This window comes from Elephantulus edwardii, unplaced genomic scaffold, assembly GCF_000299155.1.
Source record: "Elephantulus edwardii isolate Elephantulus edwardi_28Jun2011 unplaced genomic scaffold, EleEdw1.0 scaffold00206, whole genome shotgun sequence".
Taxonomy (NCBI): Eukaryota; Metazoa; Chordata; class Mammalia; order Macroscelidea; family Macroscelididae; genus Elephantulus; species Elephantulus edwardii.
In genome coordinates, this window is record NW_006399956.1 from 3120151 (window position 1) to 3129139 (window position 8989).

General features: G+C 36.6%; 1 protein-coding gene across 5 annotated transcripts in view; it reads right to left on the reverse strand.

Annotated features, from left to right (window-relative positions):
* The window catches only part of SOX5 (SRY (sex determining region Y)-box 5), a 610606-nt gene that overhangs the window by 283036 nt on the left and 318581 nt on the right, over positions 1-8989 (reverse strand). The gene's annotated exons all lie outside the window — the stretch shown is intronic.

The window sequence follows — 8989 nt, forward strand, 5'->3', positions numbered from 1 at the left end:
GTTCAATTGATTCACCAGTGGTGGTATAGTGTTTAAGAACTCAGAGGATAACTGAAAGGTTGGTGGTTTAAACCCACCAGGGGCTCCACAAGAGAAAGATGTGAGTTGGCATTGACTTTAAAGTAATGGATTGTTTTGGTTTGGGAATGAAGTGACTCTCCCATACACCTATGTCCAAGTTATAACTTCTCCAGAATTTGTGGTGTGAATTTATTTGCCAACAATACAAAATATCTGCAGATATAAAGATCTGGGTTAGGATGGGTCCTAAATTCAATGAATGAAAAGGAGAAAATTATACAGAGATACAGGAAAAGAAAACATGAACTTTACGGCAGAGTCAATGACAGATGGTATGAAGTCTCTCTTAGAACCTCTAGAAGGAATCAACATAATATTCACTCTCTGGATGGTGAAGAGATTGAGATTGTACACAGCTTTAGTTTGCTTGGCTCCATAGTCAACAGTCTTGGCACCAGCAGCCAGGAAATTAAAAGGCTCATTGGCCTGGGAAAGTCTGCTGTTAGGGACCTCTCCAAAGTACTGAAGAGCAATGGTGTCTCTCTGGAGACTAAGGTGCGTCTGATACAGGCCATGGTCTTTGCTATCACTTGTTCTGCATCAGAGAGTTGGACAGTGACTAAGGAGGATAGAAGGAGAATTGATGCCTTTGAGCTGTGGTGCTAGAGAAGAGTATTGAGAATACCATGGACTGCTAGGAAAACAAACAGATTTGTCCTGGAAAGGGTTAAACCGGGTGGCTCCTTGGAGACAAGGATTCTGAGGCTCCGTCTAACTTACTTTGGACATGTTGTGAGGAGAGACCGGTCCTTGGAGAGGGACATCATGCTTGGGAGGGTGGAGGGACGGCGCAGGAGAGGAAGGCCCTCTATGAGGTGGATTGATTCAGTGACTGGGATAATTGGGATAGGAGTGTCGGAGACTTTGCGATTGGCACAGGACAGAGCGGAGTTTAAGGCTGTTGTACATACGGTCCATAGGGTCGCTATGAGTCGCAGGCGACTCGACGGCACATAACAACAACAACAACAACTACTCAGGTGCATTATAAAGTTTGGTGAAACTTTTTCTCAAATACTTCGGACTTATTGTCAGGAGGGGTTGGTCCTTGGAAAAAGATACCGTACTGAAAAATATGAAGGGTCAGAGAACGATAAGACTCTCACCAAGATAAATTGACATAATAATTTTAATAGTTGCTGTTGTTGTTGTTATTCTTATGTTCTGTAGAGTCTGATCCGACTTGTAGCTGACCCTCCAGCAGGTTTTCACAAGGGAGGAAACTGCCTATCTTTGTCCTGAAGAGAAGCAGGTGGATTTGAACTGTTTGCTTTTGGGCTGGAAGTATAATTTTTTTATCTTAGGGTATACAATATATCCTATGAATTTGAATTTATTGTATAAATATGTTTCTAAATTATATAAAGGAAATAGTGATAGGCTAATCTTTATACCATAAATTACTGTCCAACTTAGAAACACATAATTTATGATAATACACATACAGTTATATTCTACTTTTACAGAAGTATGCCTAGTTGATGGATGTCTGGTGGCCTAGTGGTAATAAATTATGCTGCAATTCTGAAAGCATGAAATTAAAATCTACCAACTGCTCTTCAGGATGGGATTTACTGCCTCTGAAAACTTGCTGGAGAGTCAGCAATGAATTGGTTCAGCCTCGACAGCACACAACAACAATATGCTTGGTCTGAGAATAGTCATGTAAATTATACTATATATATTATGTATGCTATAAATATTTGGTATAGCAAATATAAATACAAATGCAGGAAAGTACTAGTGAGGAATTACACATATTTATATGCATATATATCTTCACAGACACACATATATATAATTTACTTCTCAAATGAAGAAATTAAGGCAAGTTTGTTTTTTTTTTTTAAGTGGCCCACTTAAATGTCAAACAATAGTGCCCACTTCTTAAATAGCTTGCCTCTGGAACTCTGTAAATGTGGAGGAACAATGAAAGTTATACAAGTAGTGTTCAGGTCTTTCATTCATAGGGTTGCTATGAGTCATCTATGACTCAACGGCACAACAACAATATCAATACATATACATAGCTAGACAATGACATATAAATTATACACTTTTATGTCACACATCATTTTAAAATACTTTTGGTTTTCATGGAATTTTTCGAAAACAGTAACTGTCTCTTTGAGAAACACAGGGTTCCATGTTTTTTGCTGTTGTTTTCAAAACGCATTTCATGACAGAATTTGTAGATTTACTTGTTTTGTAATTTATAACTAAGGATGAATCTCTTTCACTCATGCCACCTTATTAGCTGAACTCAAACAAATTAAAACTTATTATTTAAAGTTAAATAAACGGTTATAACATAAATATTTAGTATTTATTATAGATTGGTGACATTATAAAGGTCAGATAGAAATGATATACTCACCTTCACTCTGCAGAGATCCCATTATAACTCTAAGTACTTAACAACTTTTATGACCAATAATAACTTTAGTAATTGTACACTAAAACCAGCTATAGCAGGTTATTGGACACAGCTAGAGGCGAGATGCCAGTTGTGATGAAGCAATCAACTACTCCCATATGTTCCTTCTAAAGAATAGATTCTATTAAAAATATTTTTACTAAAAAACTCAACAACTTAGTACAGAGTCGAATAAACAGTCTTCAAAGGAAAGAATAGTCATTTTTCCAAAGAAAAGCTAAGTAAGATATACAATTTAGTTCAAAATTAAGCAACTTAATTTCACCTTTTGTAATGCAAATACATTTATTAATAGTATTTCCTAGGAAATTTTGATATAAGCTTAATAATTTCCTGGTCTACGGAGATCTGATCAAATTTCTACATGCAAAAACTGGTTTAAATTTTCACATGAATTACTTTACTATTTCCCTTTATTCAAGACCAATTTTAACAAAAAGACATGGAGGTATCTTTTAATTATGTAATACATGAAATGTATCTGGATATATGACACAAATAAAATTTGGTAATTCATAAGCTTTATTGTATTTAAACACAATTTAATATTTGAAGATTTAGATAGTTGGCTAATATCTTAATTCAAATTGAAGAAGGTCAAAGTTAATTCAGAGAGTTATATTGACTAAGATATAAAGATTCTGAAAGGTAGCATTCACTGTCCTTAGTAAAGGAAAAAGAAACATACAGAGCATTCTGAAACAAGTGATGGTTTTATGAGACAGCAATCATGTCAGTTTTTAGAAAGACACATCTAATAAAATATGTTAACTATAAATACCTATGGGTATGAGACAAGACAAAGGTACACCTGACCAAGTCATGGTATTTTCAGTTGCTTCCTACATATAGGAAAGTTATACAATGAGCAAGGATAAAAGAAGAATAGATGCCCTTGAATTGTGGTAAAGAGTAATGAATGGACTGCCAAAAAGGACAATCAAGTCTGTCTTAGAACAAGTTCAACCATGTCATTCCTTAAAAGCAAGGATGACGAAGCTTCAGCTCACCTACATTGGGCATGTTATCAGAAGAGATATAATCCTGGGAAAGGTAGACGGCCAGAGAAAAAGAGCAAGACTCTCAATGAAGTGGACTAACACAACTGAAATAACGTGCTTGAACACGGCAGTGATCCTGGGGATGGCACAGGTTGTCCACCGGGTCACTACAGGTCGGAGTTGACTTACCAACAACAATATGAACTGCTAAGTAAATTGGTATTTCTACTCTCTCCCAATTTGTGCATGCGAAAACTTATGTTATAAACTCCCAAATTCAACATACCAAAGCGTTTTTGAGGTGCTGAGTACTCTAAGCTAAGAATAACAAGGTAAAATAGAGGATGAAAATGTAGATGAGACAAAAACAAGGCATTTTGAAGTGCTCTGAAAAGTATAATGAATATTTATATTATTGCATTTAAATTTTTTTTGCAAAATCATGTGGGAGATGCTAAAACTTCCAAGTTACAGGTGAAGAAGCTGAGAATCAAGGATTTGTCCTAAGTTACACAACTATAAAATAGGACATAAAGTTTCCTGAGGTACAGTGGTTCAAAATTCTCAGCTGCTAATCAAAAGGTCAGTGGTATAAACTCACTACCCACCCAACAGATAAAAGATGTGGCATCCGGCTTCCACAAATACTTAGTCTTAGAATTCCTATAGGACTGGTCTGTTCTGTTCTATAGAGCTACTGAGCAGAAATCAACCCAGTAGCAGTGGGATGATGGATGTACTGCCAAGTCAGACTTTCAAGAAAAACACTTTCTAGTCTTTTCCCCAAGTCCCTTCTATATGCACTCTTACATAAATAGCTCTACCAGCTATTCCCAAAACGTTGTGTCTTTTCCTAGACTTAGCCCTTAGAACTTCCTGGTCTTTTGGAATCTCTTTGCCTTTTTATTACTCATGATTTTTATTACTAGTTTAACATTTAAAGATTTAAAATAGGTATTATTACTTGTCTCAATTTGCTCTTGTAATAAGGAAAGATATATTATTCTCTCCCCTATCCCAGGACTCTGAAAATTTTGGTAACATAAAAGTATTATTTATAAGGGGTAAAGTATATCGTCATTATAGTTAAGTAAAATATCTAGGATATAGGATCCCTATGAGAGTATTTTGGAATTCCTTGCACTTTATATAAGGGTAAATATTCTAACTGGTTTTATAAAGGATCGAGAATTCCACTTGTGTTAGTCATGTGTATTGCAATGAAATATAATTATGCATTAAAATATCTAGCAACTATAACTTACTTGTCATAATTTTAAGTCACTTTTCAACTTTGGTTTTTCCTCTTTTATTGGCAAAGAGATTGAGATTATTCACAGCTTCAGTTTGCTTGGCTCCACGGTCAACACTCTTGGCACCAGCAGCCAGAAAATTAAAAAACGTATTGCGATGGGAAAGTCTGCTGTTAGGGACCTCTCTAAAGTACTCAAGAGCAACGGTGTCTCTCTGGAGACTAAGGTGCACCTGATACAGGCCATGGTCTTTGCAATCACTTGTTATGCATCAGAGAGTTGGACAATGACTAGGGAAGATAGAAGGAGAATTGATGCCTTTGAGCTGTGGTGCTGGAGAAAAGTATTGAATGTACCCTGGACTGCCAAGAAAACAAACAGATTCATTCTGGAGAGGGTTAAACCAGGCTACTCCTTGGAGGCAAGGATTCTGGGGCTTTGTCTGACATACTTTGGACATGTTGTAAGGAGAGACAGGTCCTTGGAGAGAGACATCATGCTTGGTAAGGTGGAGGGACAGTGCAGGAGGGGAAGACCCTCTATGAGGTGGATTGATTCAATGACTGGGATAATCGGGATGAGTGTGTCAGAGGCCATGCGATTAGCACAGGATAGAGCAGGGTTTAGGGCTGTTGTACATATAGGGTCGCTATGAGTTGCAAACGACTTGACGGCACATAACAACAACAACAACAATCTGAATAATCACCAACAATCGGCAACATTTATGTTCTTATTTAATTACTGTTTTTCTCACTTTGAGCAAACTATTAAGTAGTGAATGGGTGAAAAAGGCCTGGAGCATTGCTTACTATGATGTTTATTAAGACGAGGTCAGGCTTCCATAAGGGAAAAATTATATTTTCTAAGGAAGTAGGTGAGTTTCCAGGATTCTAAGAAAGAGTTCCATGAATAAGAGCCTATTGATACAGCAGATTTTTATAACAGATGATGTGGGCAGACATCTCACTGACATTCAGAAAGCCTTAACATTGCCAGGATGGAATATACTTAACAGTCATCAGGGTGCAGACAAGGGGCTGGTCATAATGAAATAAGTGCAGCAAATCATCAGGCTGTTCACTGTTTCTTCTATAAGTTTTAAAATTATTGTACTGAGAAAGGTTTTAGAAATGTAGTCTATTTATCTTAATAGCTGATAGCACCAGGTTTTTGTGATCTTAATATTTATGTTCTTATATTTGTCCAATGCTTCAATCACTGCTGTTGTTAAGTGGCATAGAGTCATAGATGACTCACAGCCACCCTATGAATGAAATACCTCAACAACTGTATAACTTTCATTTCTCCAAGTTCATAGTGTTTCTGGAGGCAAGCTATTTCAGAAGTGGATGCCACTCCTGCTTCCAAACTTGTTTTAATAGGGGAGCTCCACTAAATACTATCCACCAGGGGTAACCATTATCACATCTGACACGTCAGTGTTACAGTGTTTAGTATCACAGCAACCAAGAGTTCCCTCTGTACAGCAAACGGACAGACCAGTGCTCTACCACTTAGAAGAATGTCTGACAAAAACCAAATTAAAAGTAGGCCTGAGGGCTGCAGATTAAAATTACCCAACTTTGGCTTGGTAGCATAACTTTCTATCTACTAGGCCAACAGAACTCTCTTGTTACTGTTATTAAAGGAAAAGATTTAAATTTGGTAAACATACTATTGTTATGTACCCTCAAGTTGGAATCAACACATAGCTGATCCTTCAGTGACTTGTTAGAGGTTGTAAATCACACAGGAAAAAGAAATCATCCATCTTCTCCATTGGATCAACTGGTAGATTCAAACTGCATGGTTAGGGAGTCACCAGACCATCCTAATGCGTTACTGTTGTTTTTGTTAAGTGCCGTAGAGTAGACTACAACTCACAGCAACCACATGAGCAATGGACGTGCACTCTGGCTAGTCTGTCTTTGACATACTCAAGCCCACTGTTACAGTCACTATGTCAATCCATCTTGTTGAGAGTCTTCCCTCGAAGTATTTTAAAATGAAGGATGAACTCCATGCAAAAATATTGAATTTTTATAAAAGGTATTGAATTTGTATAAATCTGTAAAAGAATCAGAAATGTGTATTTCATAATGCTATGAGTACAAGTGTGTGTATAAAATTAAAATATGTTGTTGTTGGTGGTGGTGGTGTTGTTAGGCATTATCGAGGCAAAGACAACTCATAGCGACCCTATGAACAAAAGATCTGAAACCAGTCCTGTCATATACTATTATCAACACGTGTATAAAGATTCCAAAAAGAAAATAAAATCAAAGCTTTGGTATATTTCTACCTAAAATTGCCAACACAAGTTTTTCATCAGAGGAGGTAAAAAACAAAATGAAGTAATTCATCTGAGATATATACATTGCTTCAATTTCTACAAATATTCACAATGAAGATAAATGAAATCTAGAATTATTCCTTCAAGAAGGCATTTCAGTTTCATCCTGAAGCTATATAATCCATACAGATAAGGAAGGACTGCATTTCCTTCCTTAATCTTTATATCTAGAAAAAAGAAATTGAACAAACAGGCTCAACATCTAAAGGTCCATATTTTTATGGACTTGACAGAATGAGATCATGGGAGGTTAATCTAAATTGAACTAGGATGCTTGCAAAAGATAACATTTTTCACAAACCATGTTTAATCCTTTCATGTTTCCCTGTGAAAACTAAGATAATTTTATTTTTCTAAGTCTCTCTCTGTCCATTTTCTAGGTATTATGTCACTGTACAATATTGCTGTGTACCACTGAATTGATTCTGACTCATGTTTACCCCTTAGGATAAACTAGACTTTCCCCATAGAGATTCCTAGGTGATAATGTTTACAGGAGAAAATCACCAGGTCACTTCTCCTGTGGAGCTGCTGGGTGGGTTTAAACTGTTGACTCTTTGGTTACCATCTGGGAACTTACTCTGCCTCCAGGGAACTTGTGTCAAAACACAAACTTAGCCAAACTTAGAGCTTCTTTACAAGGTTTATTTCTTGTTGCTATTTCTCTTCATCTTCCTCTGACAAGATCTCAGAATGAAGAAACTAAATGTTAAAATGAAGAAAAAGACTGAAAAATAATGGCTGTTACATGAGGATATATGGAGAGATGGATTAAAGGGAGATATGAATTCCATCTAGCTCTAAATTTGGTACCAAAAAGTTACTGAAGAGTCAAGAAACTATTACACTTTGTGGACTTCGTCAATTAAGAACAATGTGGAAAATATCACATTGTGATGTCTGAAACCATCAATACTATCAGAGCAGCCAAAATGACTGCAGACAGTGTTCTGAAAATGTCATCTAGGTGCATAAATACTGTGAATTTGATTTTCCTTAACCCAAAAAGAATAAAAGAATATTCATGGAGTGGCTTCATGCCTACTCTTTCTCCTCTTGCTATACCATTTTGTCCCATTATTTCTATGATTGTGACTAATATCTGAGAACAATCCAGAAATTTGGAATTTATTACAACATGGATGAGCACAGACTTAGTCCATGAATTAACCTCACTGTTAAATTAGTCCAGGTGAGTTTTTGCTAATACATATTTATTCTGAATTTTATAGTTTCCACATAAAATAATAGCTGGTGGCCTTCAGGTCCACCAGCTGCTCCGCAGAAGGATGGACATTCACCTCCTTTGTGATTAACTGTCTCTGAAAACCCACCAAAGGGTCAACCATGGGTCAGTTCTGAATCTATGGTACACAACAATGATTCCTATGGTTTATAAACTCATAACCTATAACAAATTTAAGCACTTCATGACACCAAGATGCTATTTTTAAAAAATCCATTATTGCAAAATAACATCTGATGATTAGTTACTTATGGTGAATTATTTACCCTCATATCCTACTGAGATAACGTGTTGCTTACTAATTATTTTATGTCCCAGCAATGGGGGGTGGGGGTGGGAAGAGAAGTGAGGTAGGAGAGAGGGAGGGAGGGAGGGAAGGAAAAAGGGAGAGAAAAGGGAAGGAAAAAGGGAGAGAAGGAGAGAGGGAGAGAGAGGGCAGTTGAAGACAGGTTAAGGTAATGATGTGCTAATAGAAGTATTTGTACACCTCAACATCATGCTGAAATGCAGTTAAGAGCACTGGGTGTAGGGTTGTGGTTTGTTATTTTTCTTTTTTTTTAGGAGGGGGTTGTTTTTGTTTAACTACAAAGGAGACTTCACTCAATGTCTCCAGGA